General features: G+C 33.4%; 1 protein-coding gene across 3 annotated transcripts in view; it reads right to left on the reverse strand.

The window, feature by feature from the left end:
* The window catches only part of ELP4 (elongator acetyltransferase complex subunit 4), a 241,913-nt gene that overhangs the window by 136,601 nt on the left and 93,058 nt on the right, over positions 1–12,254 (reverse strand). The window lies entirely within an intron of this gene.

Raw genomic sequence — 12,254 nt, forward strand, 5'->3', positions numbered from 1 at the left:
GGTTTAATATGATTCAGCTGACTTTTTAAAATTGCTTCTTTTTATACTTTTAAACATGTTAATTTCTTACAATCTACCTCTTAGTAGTTGAGAAGCTCTAAAAAAATAAAAGGAACTCATGAAAAATTGACAGCCAGAATATCTGACTTTATCCTTTAGTAATTGATAGTTATGATTGAGAGATTAAATCTAATCTCTATTTTCATCCTTAAATTTTCTCCTTAATAAAGTGCATTTAAAAAGAGCACTTAAAATAGATTAAGTTATGCGACAGAGGTGATGTTATGCTTTCCTATAATGATGTTCTTATCAACAATTACATTAAAAATATTTTCCAAAATTTTATAGTTGTAAACTCATAAAAGTCTGTTGTTCCTTCACCATGCAATTATTTTTAGTTCTTGTTTTAAGAATAAAAGATTTCACACTGAGAGAAATTCACAAGACCACTGGAGTCCACATTTCATAATCCCATATTAGTGGTTAGTTCTAAGCAGTCCATTACTTGACTTAGAGTTTAGCTGCTAAGATACTCAGCATGAACACAAAAGTTTATGGATGTGAATAGGCTTGTTCTGAATTTCTTTCTCTACTTTGAAACAGTCATTCATTTCAGTGTGTTCAAAGCTTTAATATTTTAATGTTATAAAATATTAATTTATAGGAGGATTAGGAGAGACTTAATGGAGGACCATGAGGGAGGAGAAGGGGAAAAATAGTTGGGGAGAGGGAGGAAGGCAAACCATGAGAGACTCTTGAATACCGAGAACAAACTGAGGGCTGATGGAGGAGGGGAGAAGGGAAAGTGGGTGATGGGCATGGAGGAGGGCACTTGTTGGGATGAGCGCTGGGTGTTATATGGAATCCAACTTGGCAATAAACTATGAAAGAAAAAATAAAATAAAATAAAACAGATAAAATAACACACTAAATAAAACCTTCGATTTTCAAGAGAGGTTAAAACAAGGCATTTTCTTCCTGCTTTTCTTCAGAAAATGAATTTTCCTTGATATAAACTAACATAGTGGTGATGGTATTCTCCAAAGAGATAGGTTGGGGGGGGGGAGGGAAAGACACAGATCAAATTGTTGGAAAACATTGGTTATAGGATAAAAACTGAGTAAGGCTATTAATGGAGCAAATGCTGATAATGACCAATCAAAATATGTTCTGAGACACTTTCAACTCTGAAATCTGCTCTGAATAAAAGAAAGTTTGAATAGTTTATAAACTAATGTTCTATACATTAAAAATGCTGGCGATATTGAGAAGTATTCTAGAATGAGAAAATGTCACTTAATATTTTACCATGAGTAATGTCAAAGAAGTTTTCATCCCTGCATTAGGACAGTTAAGGAGAAATTTATTAGGTTGTTGTTTATATATAAAAATTCCTTTAAAAAGTAGATTATAACAGTTTGAGTAAGTTAGCAATAATAAAAAGTACATTTTCTTCCTGAAATAAAAGTTGTGAGAAAGCCAAAGAAAAACATTTACACCTCCCATTCGAATCACAATTTTAAGTTCTCCCATACTTTACTTCCTGACAGTTTCCAGTAAAAGTGCTTTTGATCACTAAAAACAAATCACCAACAACCTGTCATGGATCATGTAAATAAAATGTATAAGGTAAGGCAAACTTATTTTCCTTTCACCTTACCAAGGAAATCATAATAAAGCATAAAACTAAATTTTTATTTCCAAAAAGAATAAATGTTATATGTCATCATTTTCTTCAAGCACACAACTGTCACTGGGAATTGAAAATAAAATTAACTTAAAAGCACAAAATGTCCTATAATTTGGAGGTGGATAACAAATTTCACTATAGGAAGCTAGTTTCCATTTATAAAACCAAAAAAATTAACAGTCTCATATCTTGCTAGATAGGGAAATCAAACAGTATCTTACTGTAACTGCTTCAAAGGTGTCACTTCGCAAAAAGTCTCATTAAAAAGTTTCGAGCAGTGCACCAACATTTCTAACAGTAAACAGGAAAAAAGCAACAGTGTTCTATGTATCTGAAATATAATAGCCTTGAATATAGAAGTTTGTGCTTAAGTTTTAAAAAGTTGAAGTAATATTCTCATACTTAAATAATATGTAGTAAGAGTTTCAAGGTAGCGTTTTAGTTATTTTTCTTGGATGTAACCTCCCCCCCGCCCCCTTATTTTTTCCCAATCTGCAGCAACCTTCATTCGACAACAGTTTTGAACAGTTGAGTTGTGAGAACGTGAGCAGCTGCTGTTATTATAACTAAAGGTCTGTCTACGGCTTGAGTCTGAGAGACCACATGTTCGGCTGTCCTCTCATCTTGCCATCCTCACCAATTAACTATTAACATGGAGGGCTGTACACATGCTCTTGGGGGCTCTTTAACAGGCTTCTTGGCGAGTGGAACAACTACACAGCAGGGATCTGGGAACTGGGTAATGCTCGAATATAGGGGAGCCGTCCGTAGTCCTGCTCTTTCTAATGACACTTTACTCCATAGTTTAGCATGTAACAAAGTCTGTATTTAACTTGGCCATTTTCACATATATTTTTAAATACAATGTCTTTGAGCAGAGGCTAAAATTATATTCTAGAAGGAGACAATATAAGTAATATTACAACCTTACAGGGAAAATTATTTAGGACTATAAATTATTTAAGATACTCAATATATTTGATGAGTAATTTTAGTGTTTTCTTAAAAGATATTAGAATTTATTTTTATGTATTTGTTTCAATGTGTTTGTTACTTTTCCCTGTGCTGTTATGAAAATAAGTTTTAACCCAAAGAAAATGAAAAATTCCAAGTTCAAAGTTGTCAGGCTGAGCACAAAATATTTCAAATGCAAATTTAAAAATAATTCTTTTTCATTCTACTTGCAATAGTCTTATTATAATAATAAATTCAAGTCAGTTTTGAATCTATGTCATTATTTTCCCTATTTTAACTTTTCCTCCTCTTTGCAATTTCCTTAACTATGTGTTCCTTCCCTACAATGAAATTAAACATGGGAAGCATGCCAAAAGTATAATAAAGGGTAACTAATCATTACTGTACAAGTCTGACAGAATGCTAATAACTAAAGTAAGAATACTGATTGGCTATTTTACCAATTTAAGAGATATAGATATTTTATATACTTTCAATATAGTGATACTTTACATAACATATTCAAATAAAAGTATCACAATTCTATTACCTATAGATGTTTAATTATTTCCAAGGATATGAAACTACATTTCTATTTCTTGCAGAAATCACTTTACTATCAAATTCCAAGCTCAAGCCCATAAATAACTTCCATATACTAATTTTCTGCTCCATCCATATTATCTTTTACATTGCTAAAAAAGCCTCTACAAGGACAGGAATTATGTTTGTCTTATTCACTGCTATATCCTCATGAGTGCCTAGTGCCTTAGGAATAAATATTTGTTAATGAATGAATACCCTACACTACCCTTAGGCATTCAATCACCACTTAAATCCTGACTTGGTGTCTATAGGAATGACACTGGTCATAGTGGAGAGGAAGTTGACGTATGCTGTTAAAAAGAGTCTTGGTACAACATGGTGATGTTATTATGAATTAGATGGCCATCTGACTTTCTGTATGCCTCCTGGTCTATCTCAGGCCTCATCCGTTAGAAGGCTCTGTAAGAGTCTTTCATAAAAAGAGACAGAAAGCTGAGGATTTCTCCTGCTTTGATGAACTTGTACACCTTAATTTTGTGGCCTGATCTTTGTTCAAATTTCATCTTTGGAAGTCTCTTTAGGTAATTATAGTGAAAGTAATGATTGTTGACATATATTGAGTGACTACTATGTGTTAGTACTGTGTCAGCACATGTTATTGCTAATCCTCTGAATTAGGTATTCCTCACTCAATTTTTTGCAGATGAAGAATGTGAGGTTGAGAAAGTTCAGACTCAACTAAAACTATATGACTAATTGGGTCTATCTGTCTCCCAAAGCCTAGGCTCTTTCATCATTAAATGCTACCTTGTGTACACAGTTGGTTTCTTAATTTTGACCTTATTTTAGTACTTCTATTGAGTAAGCTGCATAGCATGGTGGTTAAGAGTATGGTACTTGCAGGGTACTACTTTGGTTTAAATCCTGACACTCACTAGCTTTGTGACTTTGGGAAAGTCACTTCAACTTTTTTGTTCCTTGTTCCCTAATCTGTAAAAAGGAGACAATAACAGCAGGTACTGTGAGGATAAATCGAGTTAATATTTAAAAAGAGTTGAGGACTGCAACTGGCATATAAAAGTACTATGTAAGATTTATTAAATAAACTCACAGTCCCCTGGTCCTGTGTATTCGTATGTCTTTGATTAGCTTTGTAAACATACTGCTTCTAGTTCTTATTCCCTTTCCTTACCCTAAACATCTTGGTTTTCCTTGCTGGTTTTTAAAAGTTCTTGAGTTTTATTCTGTATTTACATCATGATAGGTTGAAGCAAACTCTTAAGTCTTATATGTCTTCTTAAGTACTTTGACATAAAAACAAACATATGGTGAGATGTCACATTCATAGAACCAAAGAATATTTTTTAATACCTCAACTGATATTAGGGCCAGAAAACCACATATATGCTAGAAAAAATGCCTAGAAAAGAGATTATGGAAAATGTTAAAATTGTAGATGGATGAACAGTTTAAAAAAATTCTCTATTTTGAGGAATATGTCTTAATTCTTGGTCATATTATTTAACCTCACACTCATCACCAAAGTCTGACTCTCCTGTTTACTATTTCCGTTTCAAAATAATCTTTTTACTGGCACCTTAAAAAACATAAATTTAAAGGTTATCTCTTCCAGTTATACAATGTTTTAAATGTATCTATAAAGTAACAAAATGCGAATATTGCATACTGTTTAGATATCTAGTCCATTTAATCATCCCAATCATTATTTAATTGGTGATATAGATCTGATGACTTGAGGTCATCTGGTAGTATGACTGCTGTTTCCTTATACAGAGATTGGAGGGATTATAGTCACATTCACAATGGGTTTGGAATTTCCAACTAAATAATAAAGATAATAAGATAGCTTTTGCAAAATTTTTTTTCTTTTTTTCTTGCATAGGTCCCTTTGGAATAAATAAAAAAATATATATATACGTGTATTTATTTCATAATTGTTTGCTTTGCAATCACAGATAAGGAAATAGGTTTCCATCCTTCTTTCCTCCCTTGACTGCAATGAAACTTTTTACTTAATCTTTCACATGTTCTAATTTGTCAACAATTTTACAATGATAGTTTTCTCTTTAAAAATACTGAATAGCAATGTTGGTCTAGGACTTTTTTTCCTAATGGGAGGTTACTGTCATGAGAGGTTGTTGTTAATAATTGAAGATGCATAAAGATGTAGTGTGACAGAGAGAAAATTAAGTTTTAGATTTAAACAGATCAGAGTTTGATGCTAGCTTTAAAAATGCTATTAAATATGTGACTTTGTTGACTCACTTAATTTCAGTTTAATCTTGTTTGCAACTGGCATCATGCCTATCTTGTGGAGTTTTTGTGATGATTAGGGCAGCTGGCTATATAACCTAACAGTGAGGATGGTGTAGTTTGGAGTCAGGAAGACAAGTCTTGTCTAAGTCTTTTGTCCATTTCTTACTGGGTTATTTATCTCCTCATTACTGAATTATAAAATTCCTTAAATCTTTTAGGTATACCTTTGCAATAATTTTCTTCCAGTCTATGACTTGCCTTTTCTAATAACAGTATCTTTTGAAGAGCTGAAATTTTTAATCTAGATAAAGTTTAACTTATCACTATTTTTAATGTTTAGCAATATCTCTCCCCTACTCTTTCTGTCTTCCCATTTTACAAATATTTGCCCTCCATAGGGTCTTTTTCCTGTTTTCTTCTAAAAGTTTTATAGTTTTATCTTTTACTAATGGATCAATGAATTCCAATTTAAAATTTTAAAGCAACTTTAGTTTACATTCTCAACTAGTTTTTGAGAATGTAATTAGTTATATGTAACACACTTCATATTCACTACTTCTCTTTTTAGTAGTAGTATTACAATTTACCAAGGTACTGATTGTCCATGTCAAACATGTGATTTCATATAATCTTATGTATCTAATACTTTGTAATCTCTGGGAAGTCTGGGCCATATATTTATAGTTTTATACATTAATGTCCATAGAAGCTTTATTCATAATAGCTTCAATCTGGAAAGAACTCAAAAGCCCATCAATAGGTGGAAGAATAAAGAAACTGTCATATGCTCTAAATGCTGGTGAGGATGTGGAGAAATGGGCACCCTCCTACATTGTTGGTGGGAATGTAAACTGGTGCAGCCCCTCTGGAAATCAGTGTGGAGGTTCCTCAAAAAATGAACNTGTATATTTTTATACTTAAAATCTAATTAGCAATAAAAGTAAACTGGTGACACATACAGCACTGTAGATGGTGCTGATATTAACCAATATGATTGTTTGGTATTATATAATGAAATGTGCAAATATTTGGAAGATCTGCATAACTCCGTGAACCAATCAATACCTTCCAAATGACCAAGGAATGATATGTCAATATCTTCAATGGGTAAAAGACCCATTCGAAGTGCAAGATAAACCAAAGCCTTCTAGTATAGCATAATATGAAAAAGTTCATTCACCGTTTTTTATTTCACATTGTAATTAATGTTAAAACTATTACTTTTCAAGGTTCAGTGTATATTGAAGAATCTCCACAATTATTAAAAAAAAGCCATTAAAACACCTCTTCGTTTTTCAACAGTGTTATCTGTGCAAAGTCTGATGTTCTTTTCATACTTGAACCAATATATCATAATGGATTGAATAATGAAGCCCATATCAGAATCTGCTGTTTTCTACTAAGGAAAAATGTTGCTTTTCTTACTAAATTTTTGTTTGTTTTGGAAAACCATTATTTTTTACAATCAAATGATCAGTTCATTACAATTATTTTAACAGAATTCATAACTAAGTATTTAAAAATTTCTTAGTTTCAATTTCTAATATGGTAAATATCAATAGATACAACCCAAATAATTTTTTTTGAGAGCATCAATAGCTTTTTTAAGAGTGTAAACAGGTTCTAAGATTAAAAAGTGTGAGAAGCACTGAACTAAACTTCTGATCTGGTATACTTAAAACTCTGCTATCAGATTTACCAACCATTTTGTAACCTACATTTTTAAAAATCAGCAGCTTTATTGAGATATAATTCACATACCATTCAATTCACCCATTTAAAGTATACAATTCAGAGGGTTTTTTAGTATTCACAGATATGTGCAACCATTACTCAAGGCAATTTTACAACATTTTCATCACCTTAAAACAAAAACAAAAACAAACCTTCAATATTTTTACTTATCACCCCACCACATACTCAAGGTCTCCTAATACTCCAAAGCCTTCGGTGACTACTATCAACTTTCTGTCTCTACAGATTTCCCTATTCAGGACTTTCATATTAATGAAATCATATAGTATATGTTCTTTTGTGATGGCTTCTTTTACTTAGCACAATCTTTTTAAGGTTCATCTGTCTTGTAAGTATTAGTACTTTATTCCTTTATATAGCCAAATAATATTTCATTGTATGGATATATCACATTTGCTTATCCAAGTATCAGTTAATGGAGATTTAGGCTGTTTCCATCTTTGGGCTGTTATTAATAATAGTGCTATAAACTTTTATGTACAAGTTTCTGTGTGGACACATGATCTCATTTCTGTTGGGTATATACTAATGGGTGGAAATGCTGGGTCAGATTGTAACTCCACATTGAATCACTGAAAAGTGCCAGACTGTTTCCAAAGCAACTGTACTCTTTTATATTCCCACCAGCAGAGTATAAGGATTCCAATTTCTTCACCTTGCCAACACTTACTGTTACCTGAGTTTTTGTTTTACCCTTCCTAGAGAATGTGAAGTGGTATCTGAATGTAATTTTTTTTTAAACGTTTATGATAGAGAGACAGCGCATGAGCAGGGGAGGGGCAAAGAGAGGGGAAGACACAGAATCTGAAGCAGGCTCCAGGCTTTGAGCTGTCAGCACAGAGCCTGATGTGGGGCTCGAACTCACAAACCACGAGATCAAGACCTGAGCCAAAGTTGGGATGCTTGACTGAGCAACTTTATTTATTTTGAGGTGCTTGTCTGGCTTACTTGGTAGAGCATGAGACTCTTGATCTCAGGGTTGTAAGTTCAAGCCCCATTTTGGGTGTGGAAGCTACTTTAAAGAAAAAAAAAAGTTTCTAATTTTGATTAAGTGTCATTTGCCTACTTCTTCTTTTGTTGTTTGTGCTTTTGGTGTCATATCTAAGAATCCTTTGCCAAATCTAAGATTATGAAGATTTTTCCCAAAGTTTTTTCCCAGGAGTTTTATAGTTTTCACTGTTCCATTTAGGTTTCTGATCCATTCTGCATTAATTTTTGTACATGCTGTGGAGTAATGGTCCACCCTCATTCCTTTGCATGTGACTCTCTAGTCGTTCCATCCCATTTGTTGAAAAAGACTATTCTTTTCTTATTGAGTGGTCTTGGCACACTTGTCAAAATCAGTTGACCATAGATATATGGGTTTATTTCTGGACTCTCAATTCTATTCCATTGATTTATATGCCTATTCTTAAGACAGTACTACACTGTCTTTTACCATTGTTTTCTAGAAAGTTTTGAAATTGAGAAATATAAGCCCTCCTAGCTTATTCTTTTTTTAGGATTATTTTGGCTATTCTAAGTCCTCTGAAATTCCATAGCCATTTTAGAATCAGCTTGCAGGGGTGCCTGGGTGGCTCAGTTGGTTTAGCATCCGACTTCGGCTCAGGTCATGATCTCACAGTTTGTGGGTTCAAACTCCACATCGGGCTCTGTGCTGACAGCTAGCTCAGAGCCTGGAGCCCGCTTCAGATTCTGTGTCTCCCTCTCTCTCTGACCCTCCCCTGCTCATGCTGTCTCTCTCAGAAATTTAAAAAAAAACCAACAACACATACATTAAAAAAGAATAGAATCAGCTTATAGATTTCTCCATAAAAGTCAGCTGGGATTTTGATAGGGACTGTGCTAGATCTGTAGATCAGTTTGGACACAATGGTCATATTAATTTTGAACATTCTGATCCATGAGCCCGGAAAGTTTTTCCATTTATTTATATCTTTAAAATTTTTTTTCAACAATGTTTAATGGTTTTCAAAGTATAAGTTGTACATCTTCTTGTTAGAATTATAAGTATTTCATTCTTTTTGATGCTATTATGAATGCAACTGTTTTCTTGATTTCATCTTTGGATTGTAACATGAGTTTTTAATATTTATCTCTCCACTATAGAGTAAGGTGCCGGAAAGGAACCAGTGTTTCTCATTCATTTTAAATTTTCCACTGATATATATAGTGGATGATAGCACTATCAGTCATTCAAAAACAGTATAGAAGAAATAAATGAATGAGATAATAAAACAAAGCTTCAATAATGAAATTTATAAGAAATGCAAGTTTTCTCCACAGTTTGCTGAGAGAGAAATATTTGGATTTAAGAAATCTTGATGTGAGAGGCACCAGTTGGGGTAGTAGGTGACTCTTGATCTCAGGGTTGTGAGTTTGAGTCCCATGTTGGGGTTAGAGTTTACTTAAACAAACAAAAAAAAGATATCTTGATGTGAAAGGTCAAAGTTTTTTTCTGATTAAGATCTAATTTTTCTTTTGCTCAAAGTTTGTAATTATTAAAGAGGAATGCTAACTTGAATAGCAGAAAGTTGCTATGGTAACCCTCAGAAAGCTCAAAAGCACAAGTCACTGACAATGTATTGGGCTATGCTGTCAATTACACTGCTCTCTCTACTTGTGCAGGAAGGAATATGGTGCTACATCGGACTATCTTATAAATTTTAAATAGTCATTTAAAATAGTGACTTTTTCTTAAAAGCAAATATGAGTAAACTACAAAGTCTTTCTCTTGTAGATTGAAGGAAAGTTCAAGGATTATGACACGCTTCACAAACTTAATAGGCCTTATACAATGTCTCAGCTTTAACCCTTACACAGTATGCTTAGATACAGCTTCTTAAAATGGCATTTATCTCCTTGGAAAACTCCAAATTTCAATTATATCTTATATTTCTGTTAATTTAATTAATGTTAATTAACTTAAGTGGCATTTCTTTATCTCCTTGGCAAACTCCATATTTCAATTATGCCTTTTATTTCTGTTAATTTAATTTCTGTTAGTGTTTCTTTCTGTTAATTTAATTAAATGTAGAGTTTGCATAGACCTGTGAGATTTTACCAAGGGTAGTCTTTGTTTCTGTGATTTGCTTGAACAGGTCATTTTGTTTGGACCTCAGTTGCAAAACTGGGATGATACTTTACTCATCCAAAGGCAGAGGCCTAGCTCAGATAGGCCCGTGTCCTTTCTAACTCCAAGAGAAAAAAATATGAGCTCTACTAGTTTTGAGAAAATGAGTTTCAGAATAAAAACGTGTTACATATTCTAGTATGTGGTGCTGGAACCCAGTTTTCTAGGTTCAAACCATGGTTTCTCAGGTATTAAATATTGATCTAGTTTCTTAATTTTTCTGTATCTCAGTTTCCTTACAGGTAAAATGGAGATTACAACAGTAATTATATAAGAATTTTATAAGAACTATAAGATCTTGACTTTAAGTATTTCGTATTTGTTAGCTGCCATCATTATTATTATTGAGTCTTCCTAGAGAAGTAAAGGAAAACAAAGCTCAAAACTGTTTGCTACAAAAGTCATTTCATACCAAAGTGTTTTAGTATGTACATTAGAAAAAATTTTTTCAGTGATTTAGTTTATTTTGACTTTCACATTCTATTCTATTCACTGCAGGTGATTTTTTCATTTATATTATTTCTAATATTATGATGTTATAAAAATATATTTAATAATATTGTGGAAAAACATACGATGTAATTGTAGATTCTCTATTACCTATAAAATAACAATAATGATGAAAATTGTCCCAAACTCGCTTCTTGAATACTTTTTGTAAAAAAAAAAAAATAAGTTTTAAGTTTTTAGTAAATCTCTATACCCAGTGTGGGGCCTGAACTCATGACCATGAGATCAAGAGTTGCATGCTCTTCTGACTGAGCCAGGCAGGTGTGCCAGCCTTTTGAACACTCTTAAGAAAAGGACTTTTTGAGTTGATGAGGCAAATCTTACAAAGAACCCTCTTTTTCTATCTGGGGAGATAGACCTTTTTTCCTGAAGACTGTAGTTTCAGGAGGTTTATAAATAGAAACAGCAAGGGAAGAAGGGGACTTGTCCTATTCAGATCAGCTTTCATCTTTTCTTTTTTTAAAAGGATTTTTTTAGTGTTTATTTTGAGAGAGAGAGAGAATGCACACAAGCAGGGGAGGGGCAGACAGAAGGGGAGATAGAATCCCAAGCAAGCTCCACGCTGTCAGTATAGAGCCCAACACAGGGCTTGAACTCATGAACTCTGAGATCATGACCTGAGCCAAGATCAAGAGTTAGAGGTTCAATGGACTGAGCTACCCAGGTGCACCCCCCCTTTTCTTCTTCAAAATTTTGAACATGGGAAAATATATGTAACATAAAATTTACCATTTTAAATACTTTTAAGCATATAATTCAGTGTTATTTAGTACATTCATGATGTTGTGCCACCACCACCACCAACCGTTTCAGACATGTTTTCATCTTGTAAAACTGAAACTTTGTACTTATTAAATAACTTGCCATTCCCTCTTCCCCCAGCCCAGGGTAGCCACCATATTCAGTTTCTATGATTTTTACTACTTTAAGTACTTGATATAAATGGAATCACAGTATTTGTCTTTTTATGACTGACTTATTTCACTTAGGATAATGTCCTCAAGATTCATCAGTGTTGCAGCATGTCAGAATTTCCTTCTTTTTCTTTTCTCATTAAAATTTTTTAACGTTTTTATTCATTTTTTTGAGAGACAGAGAGACAGAGCACGATAGGAGGAAGGGCAGAGAGAGAGAGAGAGAGAGAGAGAGAGAGAGAGACAGAACCTGAAGCAGGCTCCAGGCTCTGAGCTGTAAGTACAGACCCCAACCAGGGGCTTGAACCCACGAACTACAAGATCATGACCTGGGCTGAACTCAGCCACTTAACTGACTGAGCCACTCAGGCACCCCATAATTTCCTTCCTTTTCAAGGCTGAATAATATTCCACATATTCCACTGCAATATAGGTCACATCTTACCAATTCATCTGTTAATGGATACTCAGATTG

Source organism: Crocuta crocuta, unplaced genomic scaffold (assembly GCF_008692635.1).
Source record: "Crocuta crocuta isolate KB4526 unplaced genomic scaffold, BGI_CrCroc_1.0 scaffold382, whole genome shotgun sequence".
NCBI classification, from domain to species: Eukaryota; Metazoa; Chordata; class Mammalia; order Carnivora; family Hyaenidae; genus Crocuta; species Crocuta crocuta.